This window comes from Carassius carassius, chromosome 16, assembly GCF_963082965.1.
Source record: "Carassius carassius chromosome 16, fCarCar2.1, whole genome shotgun sequence".
Taxonomy (NCBI): domain Eukaryota; kingdom Metazoa; phylum Chordata; class Actinopteri; order Cypriniformes; family Cyprinidae; genus Carassius; species Carassius carassius.
This window is the reverse complement of record NC_081770.1, coordinates 26,128,932-26,148,648: the sequence shown is the minus strand read 5'-3', so window position 1 is coordinate 26,148,648 and position 19,717 is coordinate 26,128,932. Positions and strand designations below refer to the sequence as shown.

At 35.0% G+C, this 19,717-nt stretch overlaps 1 long non-coding RNA gene across 1 annotated transcript in view; it reads left to right on the top strand.

Moving 5' to 3' along the window:
* Nucleotides 1–287, top strand: part of LOC132160049 (uncharacterized) — a 28,060-nt gene extending 27,773 nt beyond the window's left edge. The window contains exon 3 of the long non-coding RNA XR_009437942.1: nt 106–287. This is a non-coding gene — a long non-coding RNA (uncharacterized LOC132160049). The remainder of the gene's footprint in view (nt 1–105) is intronic.
* The last annotated feature ends 19,430 nt before the right edge of the window (nt 288–19,717 follow it).

Genomic DNA, 19,717 nt, shown 5'->3' with positions numbered 1-19,717 from the left:
CGGTACATAATTAATGATGTGCTGACTTAGCATATGTATAATGTATTATTTAAAGCAGCTCACTGAGGTTTTTCTGTCTCTGTCCTCCTGTCTTTTCTTTGGCAGCTGACTAAAGGATGGAAGAGGAGCAGGAAGAGTTTTGCCTTGCAGTACCTTGGAAAGAATCAATCTGAAGAAACATATGTTGGGTGATGAAGCGTTTTCAAGTTGTGTGTGTGATTTTAAACATTCTCTGAGATCAAGATCGATTGCACTGTGCCATCTCAAGGCAAATTATATGCAGTATTGTTTCATTCACATGATGATGATGACATTTTAGTATCATCTATATATATATATTTCTGGATTAATTTAAGATAAAAATATGATGGTAACAGGGTTGACATATTTATATTGTCTTACAAACTAAAAGTACAATATACTGTAATAATACCTAACTTTATAAAATGGTTCAGTTTTAAAATATGATTACATGCTATGATAAAGGTGTCATATTTTTTATATTCTTTTTTTTTTATTCATAGAACAATTTAAGATAAAAATATGATGGTAACAGAGTTGATGTTTTAGTATTGTCTTACCAGCAAAGCTGTTGCTTTACGGGCGTCCTGATTTTGAATCCCGGCTCAAGGACCTTTCCCGCCCCCCGCCACTTCACTTCCTGTCTGCTCTCCACTGTTGTATCATAATAAAGTCGAAACACCAAAAAAAAAAAAAAAAAAAAAATGCTTAATGAGTATTATGGCATCATCATGGGAATGTTTTTTTGTAAAGAACAATCTAAAATAAAATATAATAACAGGGTTGACAAAAAAAATAACAGTACAGAAAAAACCTTTTTGAAAAGTTCACTTCTTGAAAGTTTTCCAGTGTTTTCTTTTTTAAATTTACAAAACCAATAAAAATATAGAGGTAACAGGGTTGATTTTTTTACTTTCTTAAAGAGTTCACTTCTTAAAAGTGTGATGTTTGTGGTAATTATTATATTATATTATAAATACTATATTTCAAGATAAAATATGGCGGTAAAGGTTGATTTTTTTTAATATTGCCTCACAAACAACAAGAACTTCTTTGGTGTGATGGCTTTCTTTTTCCACAACAATTTAACAAGATATGAAGGTAATAGGGCTGACATATAGTAATGCACTGCTTCAAGACTTTAAGTCTATTAAGTGTCTTCAAATGTGACAATATATTGTCAAATATAGTGATTAAGGACAAAATGTATTTTGTATTCTTGAACAACATATGTGAATCATATATAACACAGGAGGGAGAACAGGTCAAAAATGTTTGAAAATAAAAGTAAGAAATGAACTTAAATTAACATTTTGCCTAAATTTACATACTGTCAGCACCTATTCTGTTACTCAAGGGCCTAAACAAGACAAAAGCTTTATGGATAGATCCTTCTGCAGTAACAACATGAAGGTTTCTGTCTGAAAGATTTGCTTTGGGTCTTTGCAGTCTTAAAATATATTTTTTTCTCCATCTTTTCTCCATCTCTGTACATGCAGTCCCTGAGAGACGTGTCCTGTTGAAGGTTTGCTCACTGAGTTTGATGTGTTGTGATAGTATCTGGTCTGTTCATTACGACACTCCCTCTTGAGACGAACAGAATGAGTGAAAAATTTCTTTCTTCGCAAACGCATGTGCAGTTATGCACCAGCATTGGTGTGCCTCATGAAGACATATACTGTAGGTCGGAAAGTTTGGACAGAGGGAAGAATATACAGTACATATGGCTACTTTTGAATTAATGTCAATGGTTAAACATGCTGTTTGGGTCTAAATGATGTGGTTGAAACCTTGACCTGCTGTTTGGATCTACATGTAATTCCTAGTGGTAAAGCGACATGCGTTATAGGAGTCGATGATAATTTGTTCCAACGATTCTTCCGTATGGTGACATAAAGACAGTCATGTTGGCCAAATGTGTCAGCTCTTCCTGAAAGAGTCGGCCATTAATCTGATGCACAGACAGACGTCAGTGAAACACCAGGATCATTTGAAATCAAAGATGACGTTCATAACGAACATTGAAACAAAGGCGCTTTAATGTCGAGGGACTTTACCCTTCACTTTCAATTGAGTAATTCGCTAGCTGTACATTTGGATGAAGCACTGATGGAGGGCTAAATGAATCCGACTGGCCAGTATACATCAACAAACCATTTTCCCTTCACACCTCAGTGCTACTGGCCTTGTAAATTGAGACTTCGAATTCTCACACACATGGCTTTCTGCTTGCCAGTAGTCAATATGACTATGAAATGTCTGAAATGAGATCCTTCATTGAACACTTTGAGAGTCCATTTGTGCTGCCAAACTCAATGCTTGATGGTCTGTTCCCCTCACGCTCTCACTTACCCTGGTGGTGTTTGAGGGAAACTTTGTACGTTTTTTTTTTTTCTCGGCTTGATGGTGGTGACAAGGTTTGCATATGTTCTTCAATGGGATATGCATGTTGCATTACTCTCCAATACAATACTTGCATTATACAATATTATTATTATTATTAGTTTTAGTAGTAATAATATCAGTAGCAGTATTAGTATTTAATATTTGAATATATTAATAATCATAAGAACCATGGTGTAAGAATAATTATTATTCAAAAATTGTTATTTTTAATGTTGTTGTTATTAACAATAATAATAAAAAAGTAAAGATTTATTAAAAATCATCATCATATCATCAATAATAATAATAATAATAATACTGTTATTATTACTGCTGTTTAAAATGCAAATTCTTATAGAATAGTATAAAAATATTTTATATCTAGTATAACACATTTATATAATATAAAAATAAAAGTATTATTATTATTAAAATAAATATTATTAATAAAAGTATTATTATTATAATTAAGTTTTTCAAACATTTTAATAAGAATAGTAATTTATCATTATTATTATTATTATTACAGTTTTTTTAATGCCCATTATTAGTTAAAAAGATAAAATAGTATAGAAATATGTGTAATGCACTAATTATAGGTGTATTATCATCATCATCAATAATAATAATAGATAATCTGTTATTATTATTATTATTATTATTAGAGATGTATTGTAGTAATACAATTTAATAATAGTTTTAAAATTATCTTTGCATAAGAATGGCCATTAACAACAACAACAATAATGATAATAATAATAATAATTCATTTCTAATAAATATTATGAACAAATACATACTTTATTAGTATTGTCATCATTATTGCTATTTAAAAATATATATATATATTGTAATGATTATTCATGGGAATCCAATATTAAAATATGCATATAAATTAATTACATTAACAGTAAGTAAATAACATATTATTATTTATGTAAATATATTACATTTAAATATGTGTGTTTAAATTAATATTGTGATATTGTTGCAGTGTTTGTATTTGTGGAATGCTAGCTGCTTATTTGATGAGCTTATCTGCCTACATGATCCATGAAGCTTTAGATGTCTTAAACATAAGATGTCAAATAAAAAAGTAATTTCAACAAAAATGTCATGATCGTTTGTTTATTCCCCTACTTTAGCCTTTTTATTTAACTTTTGTAGTAATGATTGCCTGACTGTACAGTATGCCTTACATAAAGCCAAATGTTTCTGGAAAACACTTCCAAATTTCATGTATGCTGCTTTAATCAACCACAGGGCTATCAAAACAGCCCACAAAACATTCAAATCACTTAAAAGATGACTGGTCTAAGGATGGCGAGACAGTGTACGCAGTCCATTCATCAGCAGTAATTACATTACATCACAAGCATGCAAGCCTTGAGGCCCCTCTCGCTTATGTAACCCTCAGTGGTCTTTCCCTCTTTCTACGGCCAAACAAGAATCATGCATGTTTGTGCAAAGATGCCGTGTAATCACAAATATTGTCATTCAACATTACAAGAAAGGGTTGCGAACACAGGACAGCGATTTTTGTTGGGGAGGGAATTCACACCCCCTTGTTCCTGTGTCACGAACTCAGCCGCAGAGAATCTACGATCGCGTATCCTTTCTTTGTTCTTTCGTTCTTTGATTTCAGCATCCGGTTCTTTTCCCAACTGACAAACCTCTAATTGGATCTGCAGACGGCCATCTTGAGCATTTCTCGATTAATGCGCAATTCAACTGGATCAGAGTGGCGCAATTTTGCAAATCTGTTTTCTTTATTAGGGAAAGCTCGGAAAACAAACAACCTGGCGAATCCCAAGCAAATGTGGAGAGACCCTCACTGGGCCCAAGGCCTCTCTTCACCTACAACGATGCAAATTAGTAACTTCAAAGCATAAATCCGTGATTTGCGCCAAAAGTTGAGATTACAATCGCTCAAAGGGGTCATTGCCTGATTGTATGACAGCCAGGTTGGTGATGGCCTGCAACTGCCGAGCTCATCAGGTGGAGAGAATTCGTTTCCCACTTCTTTTGTCTGTTTAAACAATTAAGGCCTGGACATGACAGAGAATTGGACGGGCGTCCCCTTCGAGGTCCCTGGCGTAAGATCCCGCTCCAGCCGTGATTAAGTGATGTCTTTTGGAGCCGGTGCCGGTTTAGTTATTTCTTTTGTTTTGGGCTCCAAGGAAAATCTCCACCAGAGCAGATGGTGGGGTAGGCAGGAGTGAAAGGGAGATGAAGGAAAGCGAGAGAGAGGTGACACATTTTCTCCGGGAAACCTCAGAGGGCTCATCACGGACTGCTGATCTTCCAACTGCTTCAGAATATTTTAGTGTTTTTCCTTCTTATTGCGACCTAAGAAACTTGCAGCATTGCACTCCAGTCCATTGCGAGTCCAATAATCATGTCAGATATTATCTATGGCTTCTGCTTCATGAAATGTTTCACTTTATAGATCAGGAAGAGTGGAGATGATTCAGCTGTAAAGAGCCAAATGATGCAAATATTATTATATATATTTTTTGTTGGTCAATTTACATGTGACTGGAAAATGGCTTGCGTAAAGGTTTGCTTCCCATTTTTCAAATGTACAGGCACTGCAATAAAATTAGAATTCTCAAGCTGTTTCAAACTTTCTTTCTTTCTTTCTTTCTTTCTTTCTTTCTTTCCTTTTTGTGCATTTACAATGCAGACCAGATCTTTCAAGTTTCTAAAAGGGCACAAAAGCACCATAAAACTATCAAAAGTACTATATTCCTAATCTCCCATATGAAACTTTTTGTGAGGAAAAAAATTAAATTTAAAGGGTTTATCATGTATAAATAAATAAACACACATGTATGTATATATTTAAGGAAAAATTTCACGTTTATATATTAAATATATTTATGTATGATATAATTTATATGATTATAAATGTATACATATAAATACATGTAAACATTTTTTTAAATAAATGCTGTATGTGTGTGACTTTATATATACATCATATATATACAAAGTACACACACATATTATGTAAACAACTTTTATTTTTGATGCCATTAATTGTGATTAATCGTTTGACAGCACTATAAAATACTCACAACGTCTCCATGACAGGGCGGTGGCGGCAGCAACAAAACTACAGCAAGAATAAAAGTTACGCCTTCTTTCTTTGCGTGAACAATTGGGCAGTGTTGTGCAAATCTTCCCACATAGTGACGTATACATGTTGGGGGTGGGGGTGTTTAAATTAGACGTTTTAGGGGGACGTGGACGAGTCTTAACTTTTAAATAGAATATCTCTTTGGGTTTGAGCAGAGGTGTCAAGTAACGAAGTACAAATACTTCGTTACTGTACTTAAGTAGAAATTTGGGGTATCTATACTTTACTTGAGTAATTATTTTTCAGCCGACTTTTTACTTCTAGGGGAGAACCGGGGCGAAAGTAACGCGGGACGAAAGTAACAAAGCGATTTTCTCAGAGCCTATTACTGCATTTGCATTCCCAGCTATGACGGTATATTCAGCATTCAATCCTTGATGGAGCTGAGAAATATCACGTGATTTCCTCATCATTTCCCGCAGTTAGGTCGGTAAAACTGTTTTCGAGTACAAAAAGTAAATTATTGAAGCGGTAATTTTTTTAATTAGTTGTGTTGTTTTTTTTGGTCATGTGTCACAGTAATGATCAATCTACAGGTTATTTAGTGCTTTAACACATCCTAAAGTTTGCATTATCAAAGTTTTTTAGTATAAAAGTAAATCAGGTTTAAATGCCAGGAGTTCCTGTCGCTACAGTGACAAGAAGTAATTATTTTTTTTTCCAGTACATGCTATTCTGTGAATTTCTGTCTCTTGCATCATTTATTAAAATGTTTATGTCATTGTAATGATAAAAGACTTCCTAGTCATTGGGAAGAAGGAGGCAGGAACCGGCGGACAATCAACATGAAACTTTAATAATAAAAATAAACACAAAACAGCGCTCCAGCCCCTCACGGACGACTGATGCGCACAAAATAAAAACCAAAACACAACTCCTCTCTCGTCCTTCACTGTCGTCGCTCCAGTTTTATATCCTTCCATCTCCTCTGTGGGACTCAAGACCGGTGGTGGGCCGCAGGTGTAGCGGATTTCCCAATCACTCCACCGGCCTCACTCGTGTTCCCACATCCCTCGGCCCCACCCCACTCTTCACAGTCATATTATACCAAAAGAATATGTCTGAGTGAGGGTCAGAAAGACAAACAGTGTTCTGGTTTTATCCAGATGTTTATGAGAGAGCGTTTCTGGACATAGAGGAACATCTGGGCAGCTCCTACCTCGCATTTACCTTAGTTATATTTAGGTTTTAGCCATACCTTAGCTTTTACACCTCCAGCTAGGAATTTGCAGTGTTTCCAGATGTTTTAATGCACAGTTTGAATTTATGCATAAAAACAACTGGATGGAAACATGAATAGGCCTACTGTTACATTATGTTTAGAATTTATATTATGCCAATGTAATTTAATTATTATATTGTTCATTCTGTTGAAAAAATGTTTTATAAAAATACACTGAAATAAAAAAATAAAAAATAAAAAAATAAAGTTTGTACAGTCGGGTTTTGAGACATTTGATGAAACTTAAATTTAAAATAAAAATATACATATAAATATGTAATTTAATAATTTTTAAAATAAAAACAAAAGACAGAATATGTTTGCAGTTACATATATACAAGGTCATAGTCAGGTATACTTAATAAAAATAAGAGTAACAGAAAATAAATCTAGCTTATATTGTTGTGTTACTTTTAACCCACCTGTGTGTTACTTTCGTCCCAACCGATGGGGTCAAAAGTAACAATGTGCAACTTATGTTCAAATTGAAATTATACTGAAGCCTTTCTACATTTGTACAAAATATCACCTGGTATTGATAGACCAGACTTATGAGTTACTGACCACATCAGAAATATATCTCTGTCTACAACATTATCTTTTAAAATGATGTTTTTCTGAAAAATGGTACTTTCGCCCCTGCTCTCCCCTACTCCTTACATTTTCACGCAAGTATCTGTACTTTCTACTCCTTACATTTTAAAAATAGCTTCGTTACTGCCATTTCATTTCGGCTTGTTTTAATTCCGTGAAAAAAAAAAAAAAACCTATTCAGATAAATCGCGCCATCTGGATGGAGTGAATTTGATTGTGGTTGGATGAGAAGTATAAACATATACCATTCCGACACCCTATTGGTTTGTACGATGTGTCCATCGCACCTGCACATGACACAAATAACATCACACTCCAGCAAGGACATAGCCAGTTTTGGGTTCGTTTATCAAAATATATATTTCTTAAATGTAGGATTGGGTATGGAACCGATATCCGATCGCCTCAGAGTCAGTCCGCTTAAATTTCATATGAAACCGGCATCAGACCGGTATCCTCCCCGTCTTTCAGCGCGCTCTTCAATCCGCAGACTGCGGCAGAGCAGCGTGAGCTCAAACAGAGACAGAGGACACAAGGTGTGTGTTTATCGATAGATTGTTAGAATATCCGTATCTGTGTAGTTCTTTGTCATAAATACAGTTTACAAAAGGTCACGAGGGAGCAGTCGGTTTCTCATCTACTGTAAAGTTTTCGCTTGTCACTGCTCATCACTAAACAGCTGTTTCCTCCAGCGAAAATCTAGCCCTTAACACATATGAACGAACACATAATTTAATTGCACTTATTTAAATATACTTAATTTAATCATACGTACTTTATACACTAGCTACTGTGCAAAAGTCTTAGGCACGTTAGTATTTTCACTTAAAAGAATGGCGTTCAGCCAGTTATTTATATATTTTGCTGTAGTGTGTCAGTAGAAAATATCAGTTTACATTTCCAAACATTCATTTTGCCGTTGTCAGACTGCTTGTGCATTCAAAATCGCACTAGGTTATTATTAAAATTAATGGCAAACTAATTCCTACGGACACACAACAGCAAATGATATAAATAACTGGCTTAAAACCCTTTTATGGGGTGAAAATACTATTTTTTCTTTTCCATAGGACTTTTGCACAGTACTGTATTTTAAAAACGACATTGTTGCTACTTTACAAAGAATGACCATACAGTAATTCACAGAACTGATTAAAGACAGTGACAGACAGCACTCATCTTAACTAAATATCAGAGTGAGTGACAGAGATACAGTAGAGACTTTATGTGTGCTTTTGTATTAAATAATGACCCAGATTGTGAAATACATTTGTTAGCCGTAGATTAAGGGAAGCACAACTTGGGAAATGAGAGCATCCAAGGTGAAAGCTATGGATTTATTTTAAATATTTGTAATGTTCTTTAAAGTTATCCACAGTTTTTTTTTGAGGTTCTTTTTTTTAAGTATCGGTTCAGGCACCGTTTAGGCGCCGGTACTGTTTTAAAAGTATCGAAAAGTTACTGGACCCTACTTAAAAGTTATTATTTCTCACTGGCTCATTTACCAAATGGGTGCTTTCTCTTCCTCCTCCACAAATTAAGCTACTGTAGGTAGTTCGGTAGCGAGACATTTTAATAAATTATCGTTTGCGATTGATGACGCGATTGACAATGTTGTGATAACTAGGCTTTTTGTAACTCGTTACCCCCCCCCCCCACACTGGACATAGCAGACGTATGTACCGAATACAAGAAGTTATCAATCAAGAAGGTATCAGGATTATGAGTTATTTTTCATTTTTAGTTTTTGATTATTCACTTGGATTAATCATTCATTTTGACAGCACTATAATGTTTATTGTATATAGACAACCATACAAGGGTAATTGTTACTAAGCCTGCACTAATGTTCTTGTCCATTGCCCTCACAGATTCCTGCAGCTAAGCTTGGATGTACATTTACATTCCATTAAAGGTTATTGATGATATGCCTCTGAAGTTTGACTTTTTGCACCATTACAATACTTATAGGCAACTAGTCATCATATCTCTAGTCCTTTAATGTATTTGCATTGTACTAAAGTGCGTTCATTTTCAATGGGCATATATGCGGCTGAAACAGGTAGCCTAGTGCATCCCAAATTTTTCAACATGAACATTTTAATATAACATTATAGTCATTATGGCCTTTAGAAAAATGTTTTTTTTTGAGGAGGTGGGGTAGTGCACAATAGGCCCCTGTGGCACGGCCCAAGTTTTTGTTCTTAATGGCATTTTTTCCCTTACATTACTTTTACTTTTATACTTTAAGTAGTTTTTTAAACCAGTACTTTTACACTTTTCCTTGAATAAAAAGCTTGAGTTGATACTTCAACTTCTACAAAAGTCTTTTTAAACCCTAGTATCTATACTTCTACTTGAGTAATGAATGCCAATACTTTAGACACCACTGGGTTTGATACTTTAGTCTTTGCAACTTTATTTGTCTATTCTAGGGAGTAGGGATCTTGTCTATTCATAAACAGCTTGTACCACTCCAAAAATAAAGGAAAACTTAAAGTAACATCATGTGACCCCTCACTTAATAGTAAAGATCAGACCCAAAGTAACAATTTTCTGTGAATAACAAATATTTCAATCTGTTCCTCATACAAAGACTTTCAGTGAACACAAGAAATGTGTATATAGCTAAAGTTTTCGTGATGAAATAATGATTCGGTGGCAGTAGCTTCGTGGGCAGCACACTAACCAGTAGTGCCATTGCTTTTCGGGCATCCTGAGTTTGGCTTTTGGACCTTAAACAGGTTTTTAAAATGCTGCCAAATAACCATTTTTGTTTCCTCAAAAATATTTTCATTGATCAGTTTGTAAAATAACTTTTTTTTTGAAGAACATTTTAATTATCTGAAGAACATTTTTCAACTATAAAGACTGGAAAGGTTCCATGGATATTAAAGGTTCTACATTAAACTATCAGTACCAATAAAGTAAGAAAAGTAATTTTGTGTTTTACTCAAATGACAAATTTGGGGCATTTGGTTTTTAAAATTAGAATACTCAAAATGTGTTTAAAAAATGTTGTGAGAAGTTTTCCTTATATGCATATAAAAACTAGGGATGCATCAATCTGATACTCAGGATCTGATACTCAGGATACTTCAGGATCATTTTCTGCGGATCAGGTATCGTTCAGACGAGAACGATCCAAAGCCGATATTGTGCGTATAATATTTTGTGTTATTGTTGAGTGCCACAAAAAGCACAAAAACAGTATTAAGCACCAAAACGTCTTTGTGCACTATATTTCTATATATAGTATATTTCTATCTATATAGTGATCTATTTCTATATCACTATATTTTAAGTGTTCTTAGGCTGTTCCATAGTTCAATGTGAGGTACAGATTAATATTTAAGTCATTAAATTCAAGTTCACCTAAACTCTTCTTTCTGCTGCGGCTGTCTGTCATCCTCCATTCAGCAATCCAACTGCGTGTCTTTAATAATATTTAATACACTACATATCAATATCTCTTCCCTTTGTACTACTGATGACTGGTTCGCGAACAAATCGTTTGATTTAACCGGTTCTTCTTAGTGAACCGGTTGAACCAGTTTACCAAATGGGACTGAGTCGTTTGAAACGTTTTGCATCTCCAGTAGGCATTAATCCACAAATTATTTATTTAACCTTTTTAACATGGCTGACACTCTCTCTGAGTAGAAATTAACCAATATCCCGGAGTAATTCATTTACTCAAACAGTACACTGACTGAACTGCTGTGAAGAGAGAACTGAACTAAACACCCTGCACACTGTGACTCTGTGTTGTTTCAAGCTCATCATTCTGCACACAGGATGCATATAAGCGCTCTGTGCGGCTCTGTGTTGGCGCTTTTAGCATTATAATACTTTTCTGTGCAATCAAAGATTATTAATAGTCTTTCTTGTTCTGTCCTATCTATCACATGTTGCTACCTTTATTACTGCTGTGCTATACATTTAAAATAAACATCTTTTAGATTTCTATATAAATGTATATAAATGTTTTGTCAAAGATTGTGATTACATCTTTTTTCATTTGATATTTTTCATTCAAATGATGTTGTCTATATGTAGTAGATTGATTGTCGTTAACACACAAAAGAGTGATGATCAGGTCAACACAGAAAAGTATAGAAATTCTACATTGAATAAAAAAAACTGCGCTGGTATCGGATTGGATCGTATCGGCAGATATTCAGAATTTTCGGTATCAGATCGAATCATTTCTGAAAAAAATCCCTAATAATAACAAAGAGTTAGTAGTGAACAGAGAGAGACCCATCGTATGACGACAATGTATATCATAGTTGCATATAGTTGAAATTGTATAAGTACTACTTTTTTAATTCTTTTATTAAAATATTGAAATAGTGAAGTGACATTCAGCCAAGTATGGTGACCCATACTCAGAATTCGTGCTCTGCATTTAACTCATCCAAAGTGCACACACACAGAGCAGTGAACACACACACACACTGTGAACACACACCCAGAGCAGTGGGCAGCCATTTATGCTGCGGCACCAGGCGAGCAGTTGGGGGTTCGATGCCTTGCTCAAGGGCACCTAAGTCGTGGTATTGAAGGTGGAGAGAGAACTGTACATGCACTCCCCCCACCTACAATTCCTGCCGGCCCGAGACTCGAACTCACAACCCTTCGATTGCAAGTCCGACTCTCTAACCATTAGGCAACGACTTCCGCCATTATGCCTTTTTGCCTAGTTTAGATCTTCACTCATTCCCTTTTTATTATTTTGAAAAGAGTGGACCAGATTGTCTTCAACATTTCATCTTTTGTGTTCCAGGAAAGATGGCAAGTCATAAAATTTTGATGACGAATTTGACAGATTTTTCATTTATTACCTTAAAGCACACCATAAAATATTCAGTTTAACACCCACTGGCATTTACCAGCAAATCTGTATTTGCATTTTGGATTTGGATGATATAACACCGGCTTCCTTGACTCTTTCAGAACCCACTCCCACTGCTTTGTGAAATGTAACCCAGAACTGTTCTCCATCATCTTCTCTGTATTTCTGGCTCCAGAGGTCCTGTAAAGAATTGCTGTCCACTTTTGGCCTTCAGACCAGGCCAGAGAACAGGTGGTGAAGCCATCTCTAGCAGCTTTTCTTTTGCTTTAGCTCTCGGTGTACTCGAAAACAAGCCATGTGGCGTGCAGAGCCTCGCTGAAGGTGAAGGCAGGGCTGGGTCAACACAGGCACAGGATGGAGAAAGTCTTTCAGGAAATTCCTGCGCAGAACAAAACGTTTGACACAAAGCCTGGTCTTAAAACATTTTTCACTCCTTCTCTCTAGCATTTTCCGAGTCATATGTTTGATTTGTGTTTTTTACATATTAAGAAACCCAATGCACTTTTTTATCATATCACACAGCACTGCATTGCAAACAGTATTGACCTTTTTTACAGGACCGGACTTTGCTGTTACTGGAGGCCTTCTTGCTAAACGATTTGAACACACATGATAGTAATTGACAGCGTATGTTCTTGTTGAACTGCAATATGGAAACTATTCCTTCTCTCAAATGTAATTTTAAATCGCAGGTGTCCAAATACATGAGAATCTGTGGAGTGTTGCTTCATTCCACTTGATGGGGTCAAGCGAATAAAGAGGGGGGAAGGATAATGACAGATGCAGTCACTCTGAAATGACTCCAGTGGATTGGAAATATCTGAAAAATCTCGCTCTTACTTGCAACAAAGCCATTATTAAGTGGGGCGAACCATACCATCACAGTTCTAGGATAATGTATGCGGTCTTCAATGTGGCCCACTCATGCTACAAATTTAAATTTTTTTATTTATATATTTTTATATTTTTTTGGTATGGAAAGCCGTTTCCACCATGGTATAAAAGGTAATCGCAACTCTCAATTTTCCGTTTATATTCACAAATTAGACTTTGTTTCTCAGTATTCTGACTCTTTGTTCCCCTAAGAATTGTGAGAAATAAAGATACTGTAACTAGATATAAACTAATAGTTGCAAGATTAAACCTCGGAACTGCAATATGAGACTCACAATTCTTAGAATAAAATGTAAAATTGCGAGATGTTAACTCACAATTGTGAGTCTATTATTCGCAGTTTCAAGATATAAACTTAATTCAGAGGAAAAACATTCTGAATTGTAAGATATAAACTTGCAATCGCAAATGCAGAGAAGAACAGTCTGAATTCTGAGATATAAATTGCAAATGTAATAATTCTCCTGTGAGATAAAAAGTCAGAATTGCGAAATATAAACTCACAATTCTTAGACAAAAATGCAAAATTTAGAAGCAAAAGAGTGGAATGTGAGATATAAACTCAATTGCAATAAAAAGTCACTTGTGTGATAAAGTTTGAATTATGAGATCTAAATTCGCAAATGTGATAAAAGATTCTCCAAATGTTTTTGATGTTAACTCACAATCTATACATTTATAACATACAGTTGCAAGATATTAACTAGTAATTCTGAAAATAAAAGTCTGGATTGTAAGATAACCTCATAATTGCAATTGAAAATTGACGTAGATTTAAATTAGAATTGCAATATATAAACTCAATTCTTAAAAAAAATGCCAAAGTTTATAGCTCGCAAGCGCAAGATGTAAACTGTTAATTCTAAGAAGAAGAGTCAGAATTGCAAGATATAAATGCACAGTTCATAGAAAAGGAACAATTGAGAGTTTATAAACTGTTTGTTTATAAACTTAATTCTAAGAAAAGTTTGAATTGTGAGGTATAAACTTACAATTTTGATTTAAAAAAAGTAATTTGTGAGAAAAAATGTCAGACCTATGAGATATAAACTCAGTATTGTGAGATGTAAACAAAGTTTGAATTGAAAGCAGCAAAAAAACTACCTAGATTACCATAAAAACTGATCTTTTCAGCAGGACACTGTCAAGCTTTCAGGCATTACTTTGGGCAAAGAGTCATTTCAATGAAAACACGATAGGAAAAGCTATGAAGACAGTTCTTGACCTACATGTCAGCTAAAGAAATTGAATTAAATATCATCTTGTAGCGTCTGGTGGAAAGATGGTCTGAAGCAATTTTGTTGCACTCGGAAATCAGGTCAGCAAATTATCTTTCTGGACACAATCTTCTTTTGTTAGCTGACAAGTGGAAGGATTTTTTTGAATCCTTAAATTCAGTTTTGTTTTTTGATGCATTTATTCATTGATTGCATTTATTTGATCAATTTTCACAGAACAGACAAGTTGTGTATTTTTAATTATAGAAGAAGAATTTGTGAATATTTTACTTGTCTTGAGCTTTGTTTTAAATGATGATATGTCTGAATACTTGATTTTGATTGACTGTTAGTCTGGTCCAGTTAGTCAGTAATTACTAGAGTAATTTTATGTCTCAGGGATTGATAACCTTTTGTTGTATTAAAGTCACATTAAAACTACTTTTCCTTTTTCTTATATAGATTTTGTTCTGTTTTATCATTATCTTTTAGTATTTTGGTATTGAAAACAGTATTGAAATTAGCTTTCATTTTATATGTAGCTTAAGTTAAGTTAAGTTAGCTTAAAATTAGATCTGTTTCTTTGGCAACTAAAATTTAAAGTTTAAAATTTTCACTTCATATTTTATTTGATTTCAGCTTTGTTTCAATTACTAAAAATTATCTTTAATAGTATTCGTTTTAGAAAGGACATTTTATCAGAAAAATGTCAATTATTTCATATTTAAAACTAATGTTGTGTGAAAATGATTTATATCAGTGGTCCAAAACAACTATTCGATTTTGTAAAATTATGCATAAAGTGTGAATATATTGTTAACTGTAAATCTATTTCCCTTACATAAAATGCTAGCTATAGAATTAGCCATAGCGAAAACAAAGATGTCAACCATTTTTGTCCAAATAATTTTTACAAATACCATTTCCACCACTGTCCTTTTCATATTTGAAGAAACACTCTTGCTTCTCAAAGTATATTTATCCACTGACATTCAGAAAGGCATATGGATGCTAAATGTAGAGCTAGCCTGTTGCTTAGTCATCTGAGGTGAAAGAGAAGAGAAAATAAGAGCAGTTCCCTAGTCTTTTACATGATTAATGTGCTATAGGAGTATGTGATTTGGCTTCAATAAACCACATACTGGATCGATGGTAAAAATGTTGGTGTTGAAAAGTGAATAACATTGTGTCTGTATTTGTGTGTACCATTTCTCAGCTGGAGGTGGCTCTCAAGACATTGTTTTGGAAATACTGAGTCTGCCCCTGTTTTTTCTCCGGTTGACATGTCTCTCCCATTGGGTTAAGATTTGACAAATCACATGGAGGAAATACCCTGAACTTCTTGGTGTTGGGATTCCCTGAGTGAGCAAGCAGGATGGAGACGTGGCCCGCTTGGAGAAGATGCCTGGCTCCCAAGAAAGCGTGTGGGAGAAAGAAAGAAAGAAAGAAAGAGAAGAAACAAGATTGATGGTGCTTGTCTCTGTGTTGATTGGCTGGCTGATTGGTGAGTTGCGTTCATCAGGATGGTAATGGTAATACCAGTCTCTCTCCTGCTTTCATCTCTTCCAGCTCTCAGTTAATTTAGTGTCACTACTGTAAGTCCAGATTCTGACCAGGATGATTAACTATAGTGGCACATCATACGGTCAAAGGATCTCTCCATACAAGTGAAACAGACAATTGTTAGGCTTCAAAAACAAAACAAATCCATCAGAAAAATAGCAGGAACATTATCAGTGGCCAAAACAACAGTATGGTACATTCTGCCTGGAAGTCCACGGAGGACAACATTGGTGGATGATCGGAGAATCCTCTCCATGGTAAAGAAAACTCTTTCACAACATCCAGCCAAGAGAAGGGCACTCTCCAGGAGGTAGATGTGTCACTGTCAAAGTCTGCAATCAAGAGAAGACTTCACCAGAGCAAATACAGAGGGTTCACCACAAGGTGCAACCAAGGCCAGATTTGACTTTGCCAAAAAGCATCTAAAAAGGCCAGACCACTTTTGGAAAAGCATTCTTTGGCCGGTTGAAATTAAGATCAGCCTGTACCAAAATGACAGGAAGAACAGCTCATGATCCAAAGCATATCACATCCTCAGTGATGGAGCAGTGTGATGGCATGAGCATGCATGGCTTCCAGTGGCACTGGGTTACTGGTGTTTAGTGATGATCTAAAAGAGGACAGAAGCAGCTGGAAGAATTTTGAAGTGTATAGGCATATACCCTCTGCCCAGATTCAGTCAGTTGATTGGACAGCACTTCATAGTACAAGTGATCAATGACCCAAAACATACAGCAAAAGCAACCCAGGAAATATTGAAGGTATAAAAATTATTACTAATTCTAATTCTAATTCTAATTCTAATTAATGTAATGCTTTTTATGTTATATTTTTGTTCAACCCCTTCAGTTAGGCTTAAAGTCTGCATTTCAAATTTATCTCAAATTGTTTCATTTGAATTCTATTCTGGTGGCATACAGAGCCAAAATTATGAACAGTGTCTTAGTATCCAAAATATATATGGACCTAACTGTACAATAAAGTATCAATAATGATGTTAACAGTAAATTGTAGTAATAGTAGATTTTAGTATTTATTTATTTTATTTTTTGTGTGTGATTTTAAATAATATGTAGCTGTACTGTTACTATTGTATAAATATATAATAATACAATTAATAATAATAATGATGATGATTCATTCATTCATTATTATTATTATTCAAGGATATAATACTGTATAGTTTGAATTTATGAGTAATGGCAAAGTGTGTTGCTCTACTGAAATGGTTATTTTTTAATTTCCTTCAAATGTATTTTAATCAATTCCAGGATGCCAAATTGCAGTTTAACATCCTATGGGATGTGGCCAATACAATTAAGATTTTCACTAAATTTGTATAAACATCTTTGTTTGTGATGCTTGTGAGACTATGGTTACATTTAAAAAAAAACAATGAGAAAGTAATAATGAAAATCTGTGTGAGACTCATTTTTTCCTCTGGCTTTAGAATGTTTAAAGTACTTTTTTTTTTATGTAATTCCAAGGTGGATTGACACAATTTTTTTGTGCTTATGAGCTAAAAAAGAAAAAAGAGAAACCTTTGAAGTGTTCATATAGAACACTCTCACTTCCACTTCAATATTTCCATCTTGGTTTCGAAGCATCTTGTGAACAAAATGCACATGAACATCTGGTTTTAAGTCTTTGAAGAAGAAAAAGAAGAAAACAAATGGATACTGCACTCCACCAAGAAAAAGGGGGTGGAGGGTGGGGGCGAGGGGTGACTGAGAAACTTTTACATTTCAAAACAGGATGGGCTAAATGACAAAACTTGTGAAGGATAGTTCTGTGTTATAGACTGAATCTTTTCAGTGCTCTTCTATCCTGCTGTTCATAGACCACGTGTTACATATTGAAAGCTTCAATCCAATTGGCTGGTTTTCCATTAAGTCTGGGAGTCAGTGTCAAAGGGTCAGTGTTTGGGTAGTTAGTATGTTCTGTTAGCCCTTGAAAGTAGATGTAACTGTTTCTAAGTAACACTGAAAACATGCTGAGTTGGTTATTGTGTCTATGTGCATGTGTGTCTGTGGTTATAAAACCACATATATATCCATCTTGCCACAGCTGATCGAGGACAGTAAGTGACAAGGACACTCATGTGCACACATAAAAAGAGAGCAATTCAGCAGTACTCCAATGAGCCGTGAAAATGACCACAGCACGTTTTCATATGCTTTGTGGGGTTTATTTTGGTTTGGATTGATAGTCAGCACATTCATTCCTTTTCCCCATTAATCTTAAATCGCCAAAAAACCATTTGGTTTGTACGCAAAGTTTAGGGCTTTAAAACCCAATAAAATTAATCCCAGTTACTTGCAATATTTGCTGTGTAAGACTCAATACCTTATTGTCACTCCCACTTTCCTATCTACATACTTTCCTATTGCAATAAAGGCAAAAAACAGTGGTGATAGCCTTGTTGTTAGTCCATCAACATGCATTGCAACTGAACTCGCAGTGACTTGTTCGAATCCCATCTCGAAGTACTTTTCCGTTCCCATTCCCCTCTCTCCAACCAATGCTTTCCTGTCATCTCTCTACTATCCTGTCACAAAAAAGCCCATAAATATAAATATATATTAAAAAAAAGTTGTAAAGAAAAATTGTGGGGAAAAAAATAATAATAAAAAATCTTGCTCCACTCTACTTTACATACACGAATGAATCCTGCATGTACAGCTCCTCTTAAAACATCCCCAAACTGAGCATTTGCCTGCCAGGTTTAAGTACTTTAGCAACCCTCATGCTTGCACTGAGCAAACCCATTACACATAAATAAACTAAAGCCCAAATTTGCAACCAATGTCTCATCAGTAAACCCAAAGCCCCTTTAATAACAAACCAAAGTGTATTTGTGAACGTTCCCGGGGTCCTCCCAGCACGTGTTGGGACCTAAATTGGACACTGGACTTGTCGCAGGAAGCTTAATTCTTCCTGGCTGCGTTCTTGCTGACACGCCAGGCATGGACCATGCAGTGGCTACTTTGATCGCAGCTGTGAGAAGATTAAAGTGAGCTGTAAAGTCTGCAGAGGGAGAGTTGTTGATTTGTGTGAATGCCTCACTGTTGAAAACAGCCAAGTTAAGTTGTGAGGGTGGCCTGCAGTAGATGAGTTTAGGTAAATCTTATCAAAATTTACATTCAAAGCCTTGTCACTCCATTTAAAGTCATTCAATTTTTGTCTTCCTGTAAAATCTCATGCCCTTAAAATCCCAATCTGGATTTTAGAACCATTTCCCCACAATCTCTATACAAATATATACGTCATTCAATTGGCTACAAAGTTAGGTTGCATAACAGCAACGTTTTTATGTAAAGTTGTGGAAAACTATGACCAAACAGATTATTTTGCCATTTGTGCTTATTTGGACACAGTATATCGTCTTTAATTCTGTCATCAACCCAAACTAACATTTATATATATTTCTATCTCTCTCTCTTATATGTGCTCCCTTTCTTTTTTGGGGGGCTTGGAAACCTAATAAAGTCACAGAGAGGCATTTTGAATTTTATAGTCTTTTTTTCCCTCTAGCTTTGTGGTTTTCAGAGAATGTCCCTGTATTGGGTTTGGCAGAGCAAACTCTTCTCTTTTTCTAGCTCTGGAAAAGTATAGTAATGCAGTAAAGCATGTATTGATGTTTATTTTTTATAATTTGAGTTGAGGCAAGTTGAGTAGAGTTTAATGGTGGTCAAATTCCCAGAGTTCCAAGTGTTAACAGACCCACCTGAGAGAATGCGTTTCATAAACTTATTCTCCAGAAATCCATAAAAAAAATAAAAAATAAATGGTGCTACGACAAAGACAGGACACAGAAAATT